Source organism: Gorilla gorilla, chromosome 3 (genome assembly GCF_029281585.2).
Source record: "Gorilla gorilla gorilla isolate KB3781 chromosome 3, NHGRI_mGorGor1-v2.1_pri, whole genome shotgun sequence".
NCBI lineage: Eukaryota > Metazoa > Chordata > Mammalia > Primates > Hominidae > Gorilla > Gorilla gorilla.
Genome location: NC_073227.2, coordinates 203,059,511 through 203,070,733, shown reverse-complemented (window position 1 = coordinate 203,070,733; position 11,223 = coordinate 203,059,511). Strand labels below are relative to the sequence as shown.

Sequence of the window (11,223 nt, the reverse complement as noted above, 5' to 3'; positions counted from 1 at the left end):
AGCAGGCTGAGGCAGGAGGATTGCTTGAACCTGGGAGGCGAAGGTTGCAGGGAGCCGAGATTGTACCACTGCACTCCAACCTGGGAGACAGAGTGAGACTCCGCCTCAAAAAAAATTTTTTTTTAATTAAAAAAATACATATTTTTTAAACGTGCCCTTGCCTTTAAGGACTCAATTTCTCTTCTAAGTCAATTTTCTCAACTACAGGCCAATGCCTGGGTTTTAATGTTTTCAGTCTGAAAGGATCAGCACCAAGTTCTTAATTGTTCCCTGATTTATACATGATACTCCCCAAGAGATATTTGTGTATAGCCACAGATCTCACCCGTGGTAAAGATAAATAAACGCCATTTAAGCTGTCGCCGATGCCGAGATCTGTGACTGGCACTCAAATCCTTCTTAGACTTTTCCTTTTCCTCTTAAACGGTAATCAGATCTCTCCTTGAGTGCCACTTTCCCTTGATTTTGAAATTTGGCATTTAATGTAATTGTGATTTTAAAAATCCATCAAGAGCAGGGATACGGCTCACGTCAGTGAGAGATGTTATGCGTCAGTGCTTTGCATGCTGAACTTCCCCGCTGAAGCTAATGGGTGATGTTTGAATGGAGGTAGAGGACCCAGGAGGCAATTCCAGGTGACACTAGGTTGCTGACCACTCTGAAGAGCAGAATAGCTGAAGTGCTTTCTCCGCCCACCTCTCACTGTCCCTTTCCAGGGTAGAGGAAAGCAAGTCTTCTAACTGGCTACAAGCTACACTAAGGTAGGTCTTAAGGTCAAAATCTGATACAGAAGAGGGAGTACTGATTCAGGGTTTTCTTTGCACACCTCATTCTTTGGATAAAGGCCTATTGCACTTTATATAAATCTACCCTAAGATCATGCTCGAACCAAAGAACTTTTATTCACGAAGTGTGTCAATGGTAAGTAATTGAACAGAGAAAAAGGGTGATAGGTAGATCTATAGCTGGACATAGAAAGAGACACACACAGAAGCCAGCACACAAATTGCCAGTTTCTCCTTGAGTGACTCTGAGAAGTACCAGCTGCTGCCTGACTCCCCCATGCTATGTGGATCAGAAGGATATGAGGACCCAACTATTAAAAACATCACAACAAAATGTACCCTTAGTTGGTCCTAAGGAGTTATAGAAAGCTCCTCTAATTGGCCACATCAGAGCAGATTTTGAACTTCTTGCATGAAAACAACTTACCATTCCTGGTGATAACACCATTTACAATGAGGTTTTACTCTTAAGTGTTCGGGAATAATAGACACAGTATTTTTAAATAAGTGTGTTGCAACAGGCAGGCAGTGTTTTCAAACGCATCATCTGCTCTCCTTTTAGAAAGGTAGGTTGCTACTCTGCTGGAAAAGTGAGGTTGGCTCTCATGAAATTTCTTTCAATAAACAGTGTCTGAGAGGGATTTTTCTTTTTTGGCACTTGAATGGTATATATGTAAAAAGAAAAAAGTTTCCTTTATAGAGGTACAAAAACATATCCTTTACCCTGAACGTGCTATTCGATTGAAGTCACCTTTGTGAATTCAACTGAGTTTTGTTATGTTTACAAATTGAATATTTTTTTTACATCTGACTCTTCTAAAAATTTGCTGTAGTTGAACAATTTATCACTATTAGTCTTGTTCAGATGTTATAAATCAACAAAGAGCATGATTATCTGGTAATATCTATGTGTTTGGATTAAGTAAACATAAAATCGGTGAACTAAGGAGGTGTTATTCTTAGGAAAACGAGAAAAGAAAAAAATGGAAGTAGATAGTAATCTGTGAAATCCATATTTTACTTTGATACTCACCTATACTTGTAATGCTTACTAAATAAAATATACTCTGTTAGTAGATAACAATTATTTTCTGGCTAATCATATTTTATCATAGTTTAGTATCCATCATCATTTGAACTCTGGAATATCTAAATTTGTACAATAAGGAACTTTGCTAAAATTGTGGGGGGAACTGATGAAAATTTACTTTTAGCTTATTTCACATTGATTAAATGAGTTCTTATATGAGAATTATTATAAAAGATTATTGGTGAATTATCAGGGCACATTAAACAGGTTTATTTAGGTAATATCTGCATGGCAACCACAAACTCCCGTAGAATATTCCTCGGGGCCACTGCGGGGAATCGACTGGGCTGCATGGATCACTGAGCTCATTTGGTATGACATTTCTTATATAGTCAGGCTCACAAAGCAAGACATAAATCAGCTGTGGAAAACTGTATCTCATAAATAACGTCATAAATGGAAAGGATTTCAATCAAAAGATCTGAAAGCACCTATAGTCTGATCAGGCTCAGTTTAGACATATACATAGCAGATGAATGGGGTACGATGCACTTATACGATGCTGAAACCCAAGAGCCAAGGTCAGAGAATTCTGAGTTGCTGCCTCTACACAACGTTAAGAATATCAGTCTTGGTTATTCAAAGCCATCTCTGTGCTCCTAGAATAGATGCTGCCTACTATATTATTTCCCGGGAAAATGGTTCATTTATTCATGCATTTTTTTTTTTTTTTTTTTGAGATGGAGTCTCGTTCTGTCGCCAGGCTGGAGTGCAGTGGTGCACTCTCGGCTCACTGCAATCTCCACCTCCCGGGTTCAAGAGATTTCCCTGCCTCAGCCTCCTGAGTAGCTGAGACTACAGGTGCGCACCACCATGCCCCGCTAATTTTTTGTATTTTAGTAGAAACGGGGTTTCACCATGTTGGCCAGGATGGTCTTGACCTCCCGACCTCGTAATCCACCCACCTCGGCCTCCCAAAGTGCTGGGATTACAGGCGTGAGCCACTGTGTCCAGCCTATTCATGCATTTAACACATACTTATGGAGCTTTTTCTATATACTTGCCATGTTTCCTGCCAGTGTCAGCAAGTGGAATTATGACAGCCCTTTTAGTAGTGGAGTTCACTGAAACTAGACATGACCATCCCTTCTAACCCTCCTATTTATCAGGCATATTTATCTCTGGTAATCTTTCCTAAAGCAGAACTTTCTAGTCAGAAGCTAACAAGAAAGATGACTTCAACAGAAAACTGGCAATTGGCTACATTTCCTAGAGGTAAAGCTTTCAACATTCATTGCACCTCACTAAATCTTATTGCAGTGTGATCAGAGAGGTAGGATCTGCTATGCTTGAAGTGTGGCTGCTCCATTAAAAAAGAAACATTCTTGGCATTGCCTATAAGAACACTGACGATATCTGCACACTACCCAAAAAGTCTTAGGATTGAAAGTTCAAAATAGAAACCTGCTATAGGACATGGTGCTTTTCTGAAATAATTATATCAAATAATAGTAATAGGCACAAATTATTGTGTTATATACAAAGGTATCTTCATTTATTTATTTATAGACATGGGGTCTCATTTTATCACCTGGGCTAGACTACAGTGGCAGGATCATGGCTCACTGCAGCCTTGACCTCCAGGACTCAAGCAATCCTCCTGCCTCAGCCTCTCGAGTATCTAGGGCTATAGCAGCATGACCCCACACCTGGTTATTATTATTATTATTATTATTATTATTATTATTATTTAGTTTTTTGTACAGCTGGGGTCTTGCTATATTGCCCAGGCTGGTCTCAGACTCCTGACCTCAAGTGATCCTCCCACCTCAGCCTCCCAAAGTGCTGGGATTACCATGCTTGGCCTAAAGGTGCTTTTACAGTGCTCAATTTGTTGAGCATTAGTTTACAGATACCTTAGTAGATTGATCAAATTTTGTCTTCATAAATCAATAGTAGGGAGGTATATTATTTCTACTGTACAGATTAAGAAACTGAGATATAAAAAGATAATTAATATTTCCAATTTGTAAGCATTAGAAAGTGACAGAATAAGAATCTGAATCTCATTCAGTTAGTTCCAAGGCCCATGCTATCTCCATGATTTAAAATGGCACTTCATGTAGCATTATATTTATTTATTTTTACTGATTAGAAAACTGAAAGCAAAAAGGTACCACATATTTTAAAAAACTGTATAATACCCTAGGAAATACTTTCTCTGATTCCTGAGTTAATAAACAGAAGCTTATTTCCCCTTGCCTCTGGTCATCTTGCTTTGCTCCTCTCCTGTTTTCTGTTGACGGTTCACTGTGACCTCGACCTCCTGGGCTCAAGTGATCCTCCCATCCTGGCCTCCCAAGCAGCTGGGACTACAGGCACATGCCAATATATCTGGTTACTTTTAAATTTTTTTGTAGAAATGAGGTTTCACTATATAACCCGGATGGTCTCAAACTCCTGGGCTCAAGCGATCGTCTCACCTATGCTTCCCAAAGTGCTGGGACCACAGGCATGAGCCACTGTGCCCGGCCTAGGTTTTAAGTCTGTGAGGTTAATGCTTTGTATCTGATCACAGACTAAATTGAAATAATAAACTTCAGAGCAGTGCTTTTTAACATGTTTCAAAGTGACTTTGCCAACAACCTCTCTACCTTAAATAGTTATTTCTGCCATTTTTTCACTATCCTTGGGACAGCCCCAACAAGTCCATTTTGCTCACTCTATAACCTCCCGATGTAGAGTAAATCGCGATTCAACTTCAATTCACCCTTAAAAGAAAGCAATGACCTAACAAAGGAGAATTTTTTCTAAACTTCGGTCTTCTGTTCCTGTTCTTTCATAGGTTATGTACTTCAGCAAGAAAATCTATTTAGCCTCTTAATCTTTTTTTTTTTAATTGAGGCTAGGATACAGACATGGACATCGTACTTAGAAATTCGCTTCTACTAAGTCAGATCCAAACATTCACAATCAAAGCATTCAATCAGTCTGAACGCTTCCTTGGGTACAGACCCTCCTCAGGATTCTCTGAAATCAGACTGAAAACTTCAGGAAGTTACAGTCTGGAGGCATTGAACCACACTCCTCACACCCAGGCTCAGAGATAGCCCTGCTCATTCAGAAGGACAGGACTAAGAAGTAGAGTGAAAAATCATCACCGTGTCCCACAGATTTAAAACTCTAACTTTTCCCTTGCACCAAACGCTGTTTGCAAAACACCGAAACATCCAGATGAAAAGTCAAATCTGCAGTCAGCCATTCTGATTTTTGTTCTACAAGACAACAAACATAGAGATACTTGTAATCATCAGAGAGGCTTATGATGTTTTTTGACATTGTTAATTTATGCTGTTTCTTTCATCTCGTCCACTTCTTTGCTTATGCGCTAGATAGTGATATATCAGCTTCCAATCCCTGTTGAGGCAGGGAGGGACTGTCCGTCTTGAGTATCATGTGGGCCCTCTGATTTCCCTTTCCCTTTCCCTTTTGGTCAATACGGCAGGAAAAAGAAAGAAGAATTTTTATTCAAGCCAAAGGCTTTGCAATCTTGAGTTCCATTCTATAAAGGCCCGGGAAAGGGTGGAGCTTACTGACAAAAAATGATAGCCTTGGCTAATCTGGGGATTTCAATTATTTATGATATTCCTTTTCTCCATTTTGAAAACAGACCACATAACATTTTACGTGTTTTCTATCCTCTTCACCACCTCTCGTAAACGAGCAGGATTCTGTGCCATGGAAATTGTGTGATCTTTTCTTCTCAGTGCCCTTTTTGGAAAACATTATTTTGTCATATTTTAATTTAAGACATGTTTCTGAGTATGTGTTAGGCTTAGTTAAAATATCTGGGCGGCCTTAGGACATATAAAGTGTATTCATAATCACACTGGAAAGCATTAGTTAAAACGTATGCAGTAAGAGCATACCCACTAGATCTGCTGTAAATCAGGCATACTCAAGACATCTTCCTAAATCATATAGTTTGAAGAAACTCTTTTGAAGTTCTTTTCTTTCTTTTTGTTGGTGTGTGTTTTTTTCTTTTCTTTTTTTGTGCTTTTCCAAGGTTAGAAAGCATGTCGTTCTTCTCCTTGCTTTTGGAAGAGCTTGGTGGTATGTGGATGGTAACTTTTGTTTCCTCATCAAGATATATCCTTATATGTGTGTTTTAAAGGTAGTAGCCTACCTCCATAGCTGCAACCATCACATAAGAAAATTTATCCTTCAATATGTATCTCAGAGGAACACTATAACATTCAATTTTCTATATTAGCTATTAAAGACAAACTGCTTGTCCTAGAGAAGCTTCCAGTGTGGGAAGAGTGGAATTCACGAACTGGCAAGAGAAGGATTTGAAGAGAGAGAACTTACAAGACAAGGGGAGGATGGCGTGTTTTTATTATAGTGGCTTTCGTAGGGAGCGCTTTTTCTAAGGCGAAATGCCTAAGACCTGAAGAAATCTCATCACCAATGGGCTTCGGAGAGCCAAGGATTGCTTTTGCACTGAATATTGAGTTATATTTTTATAGCAGAAAACACACAGTTGATTACATTTCAGTTCAGAGTGCCTGAAATTAGGTGCGTGGCTCCCATTAGTAATAAGAGGAACTGTGCACCCAATTCCCCAGATACTTCAATAATAATTTATCCTAAAAATTTAATTTATTTGAAGTCTATTATAAAACTAGACAGAGAGATAGGTTTTTCACAGTGTATGCTTGTGTAATGATTCACATTTGTGTAAAAAGAGAAGTCAGGAGGAGGATTTGAGGAAAATATCAGCAGAGCAACTTAGACAAATCATCACTTATCTAGGTTATATGTATATTGCATGCACATTTCTAGGGTCTTGGTTTCTACAGGCAGTTGTACAAAATATAGTGCAAAAATTCTTACAGAGGATCTTAAAAGAACAATAACTGAAGAAATACACAATGGTAAATTATTAAAATCTGCTTTGTATTAACTGTTTTAGCTTAACGTGAAAGTCTCACCTTTACCTAAATTGAGATCAAGGGAAGAGAGATACCCTGTATACCGAAGATGGCACGTAACATAGCTAGCTATTCATTCCAGAGTTTTATTTTCATTTTGATTAATTACTCACTGGGCATGTAAGAATGTGTATGTGTGCACGCAGGAATGCTTATTAAAGTTCTCTCTTATCCCCTTTCTCTGAGATGCCCTTAGGGGAAATGTAAAAACGCAGAACTTGAGATGGATATTAAAATAAAACAATAGTAGTTGCTGCTATTTTATGCAAAATTACACCACAATTTTATTCTTAAAAAAAAAAAAGACGACCTTCTATCTTATCTTCTCTCTTCTTAAATGGAATAGCAAAAAACTCTTTTTGCAATACTGAATTAGTGTCAGCTTCACACACACACACACACACGCACACATGCACACACGATAACTTGTTTTGGATCGAAAATTAATTCAGATACAGTAACCTGAACACAAAATAGTACCAGTGACAAAACCACAGTTGTTGTCATAGACTGTTAAGATGTATGCATGCCCTCTAAACTTCTGACATCATTTTAAAAACTTAATATATTGTCTTTGAATGAATAGCATCAAAAAGAAATATGCTTATATAACTCAATTTCTCTGATGTAAAAATGTTGACATTCCTACATATTCGTATTTTATAATTATTTTGTAATTTATTTAGAAAGTCCTTTACTTCATGAAAACTTTTTGCTAAATTTTGTATTAAAATAAGAAACACAGCATCAACTAGGAGAAAGCAAAGAAATTCAGAGTTCAACCCATTAAGCCCAAAGAGTCAGGACCTTTGTGAATGACTTCCTCTAGGACACTGGATCTTCTGGGCATGTTACTGTACACTCATCCTGAGCGGGACACTTAGCAGATTCTCTCTTGTAAATTCTTTTGTAGCTTCCTGGTAGAAGACACTTTCCATTTTGTGGAAAGCCCTCAGAATATGGTTTTAAATGAATCTGTTCACAAGGTTCAAAGGCTTTAAATTACTAGACCATGGTTACCATTGAGAAAACGCATTGAGCTATATCAAGGAGAGAGAAAAAAGTAACCAGGTACAAGTTTAATTCTCTAAGGTTGACATGTAAGTGCTGATCAGAAAGGATTAAGACTTCCTGAGAACAAGAGAACTCCCCAACAAATCACTTCCAAACTGGGGAAAGCACGTGTGTGTGCACTCACACACACATACCACACCACACCATACACACTGTATAATCCATTGTGATCATTCTATCCTATCCTGGTAGAAAATTCTCTCTAGTCAAAATGCAGAGATTCTTTACTTTCGAATATCCTCATTCATCTGATTTTCCAGAAAAAGAAAAGCCTGTAGAAATAGTATGAGAACCAAATTAATTATACTTTTTGGAATCATTTACCTACAGCTAATTCATGAAGGATAATAGCATAAGTAATGGACTGCAAAGTGAACTGTAGCTTCGTGAAAGTAACTTATTTTGTCAAGACCAACCAGCTGCATATTTGAAGAAGCCTCTAAGACTGGAGACATTTTGGTTCCTGGGACTTACCTTCTCTTCTTTAAAGAAGTCTTTAGTTCTCTTGCTTGAACAGAAATTCTAAATCACTGTGTCTTAGAAGAGCAGGAAATCTAGAATAAAATAAATAAAACACATAAACTGGAAGAAAATTTGATAAGATGGTTTATATGAATAATTTTAGTTCTAATACTTTTTGAAAATTATCAGCTGTATTATAACAAGGGATTACTATTGATTTGTTGCAAGTATACAGAAAAGATGATAAATAACCATAGGAACAATGTTTGTAGGCTACCCAAGCAGTGTGTTAAGCTGAGCTTTATTTTATGTGTTCACAGAGAATCTTTGCTTTTTTTCCAGTAGTTTAAAATGAATAAATTTGTATGGCTATTTATCATCACAAAAAGTGAAATGTTGAAGAATTTACCTAAGCCCTGCCACCTTTCTATCTTGTTTAAAGGCCCTCCCATACCTGTCCCTGTTGCAGATCCCAGTGACATGTTATAGGAATTAGATCAAGGTTATGTTGAAGATCTATAACATATGTGTAGGGATAGACACGCGCATACACATACATACATGACACACACACAGCGCGAGATAGCCTGGAATAGACTATCTTTCTTCTCTTTCTTCTAATTAGATCTTAGGTTACGCTGTGTTCCTAGAGCCCAGGATTAGGTTCACTACAGTGTGAACTTACAAATATTTGCTTCTGGTAATATTGAAGAAAAAAAATACAGGAGTTTCCTATTTTTGCATGTCACTCAGTCATTTTAAACCACAATCACAGCAAAAGTAAATCAATGCCTTGAGTTTCTCATTTTAGCAATTCAGTCTTTTGGAGTAGTTTCCAGTGTCAAACAGTGAGTCCCATTTTCTCTGTCCCCCTTCTTTCCCTGATCCTCACCTTACATTAAGAAACAAAAAAAGAACACAAGAACACACAAACAACAACAACAAAAAACCATGGAGGATTTAGGAGAGGCAAAGAGAAGGAGTAAGAAATTACTTTTAGGTTTGAACCTTGTTGACTAAGAGATAATCAATATGATTATCAGAAAAATGGAAACTGGGAGAAAACTAGTTTTTCAGAAAGCTGGGCAGGGTGTGGTGGCATGAATGAAATTGGTGACTTGGGAAATTGAAAAGTGTGAACAAGGACCGGAGAGGCTCATTGGGTGTTATAAGTAGGTGAGCACAAAAGATTAAATAGAAATCTAGGGAGATGGAGTAGAATAGATATGTTCTAGACCTTGTTGGGAGGTTTCCATGATTTTCCCAGGAAACTCTGTGTAAGCCACTAACTGAGAAATAACCCAAGGTGGGAATTTACTTTGCAAAACCTGGAAAGTCAGGAAGGCACAGAAGATATGGGAAAGAGTAAAGGAATAGATGACTTTGGAAACCGGACTGTGTTCAATTGATTGATTAAGCCCTTTCCTGCCTTTCTCCCTTCCTTCTTCCTCTCCTTTCCTCTCCCCTCTCCTCCCCTGCCCTCTTCTCCCCTCCCCTCCCCTGCCTTCCCCTCCCCTCCTATCGCCTCACCTCTCTGCCTCACCTCGGCCTCCCCTGCCTTCTTTTCCCCTCCCCTCCCCTTCCATCCCCTCCTGTCCCCTCCTCGTCTCCTCTCCTTTTGTTTCCTTTTCTCCCTCCCTCCCTTCCCAACTTCCTCCTTCTCTTTCTTCAATTATTAATTTATTTAACTGATGTTTGCTGAGCACTTTTTATTCGTTTAAGCATTGTGCTAGGTACCAGACAGGGACAGGAAAGTGGCTCTAAGATAAAGCATCTGTGGAGGGAATGAGGTTACTTTCTGGGCTTTTTTCTTCATGATCATGTCAGTGACAATCGTCTATTCCAGGCTATCTCGTGCTGTGTGTGTGTCATGTATGTATGTATATGTGCATATCTATCACTACACATATGTTATAGTATCATTCATGTTTGTCTTCTCTTTTGCATTAATTCTTCTGATTTTTTCACACAGTGGGAACCTGAAGTAGGTTACTGCATATATGTCCTTGGTGTTTTTATTTAAAAAGCTTCCCACTACTTCAGACTGGCTGCTGTGTACCTAAGCACACTTTTTGCACCAGTGCTGCCATGGCACAGCAAACAACTGCTAGAGATGAACCCAATGAAGGGGCTTTCTACGAAACATCAAGGGGTAGTGGGAGAACAGATGCGGCATCCTGACATTGGAAATGGTTTCCTGAGCAGGGAAAGGTGATTTAACTCGGGTGTGTGGCAATCTGTGCCCACAGATCAGTATTCCTCTACTGAAAGAAAAAATTTAAAAGTCTTTCAACCAAGAAAACAGGATTCAAACATCTTGAGGCATTTGAGCCACCATGCCCTGGAAATAAAGTGATTGGTGGAGTGAACACTCTAGCTCCGGACCTCAGATGGCTCTTGAAAACCCAAGATTTTTGAGGCAGTGTTCTAGGGTTTCTAGAAAGTTGGATTTGAATTTCATCTTTTAAACTACGTTATTTTATGGCCGGGCGCAGGGGCTCACTCCTGTAATCCCAGCACTTTGGAAGGCCGAGGCGGGTGGATCACTTAAGGTCAGGAGTTCGAGACCAGCCTGGCCAACATGGAGAAACCTCATCTCTACTGAAAATACAAAATTAGCCAGGTGTGGTGGCGGGCGCCTATAATCCCAGCTACTCTGGAGGCTGAGGCAAGAGAATCACTTGAACCTAAGAGGCGGAGGTTGCAGTGAGTCAAGATTGCACCACTGCATTCCAGCTTGGGCAACAAGAGTGAAACTCCATCTCAAAAAAATAATCATAATAAAATAAAATATTTATTTTAGCTTCCTGCAGCTATTCAAGAAGTCTATAGCTCTGCATTGGTCTTGAACTCAAGTCTGTGCAGATCTTGCCACATG

General features: G+C 38.8%; 1 long non-coding RNA gene across 1 annotated transcript in view; it reads right to left on the bottom strand.

Annotated features, from left to right (window-relative positions):
- Nucleotides 1-8,357: 8,357 nt before the first annotated feature.
- LOC134758375 (uncharacterized) overlaps nucleotides 8,358-11,223 on the bottom strand; it is a 1,115,837-nt gene continuing 1,112,971 nt past the window's right edge. Inside the window, exon 6 of the long non-coding RNA XR_010133555.1 lies at nucleotides 8,358-8,437. This is a non-coding gene — a long non-coding RNA (uncharacterized lncRNA). The remainder of the gene's footprint in view (nucleotides 8,438-11,223) is intronic.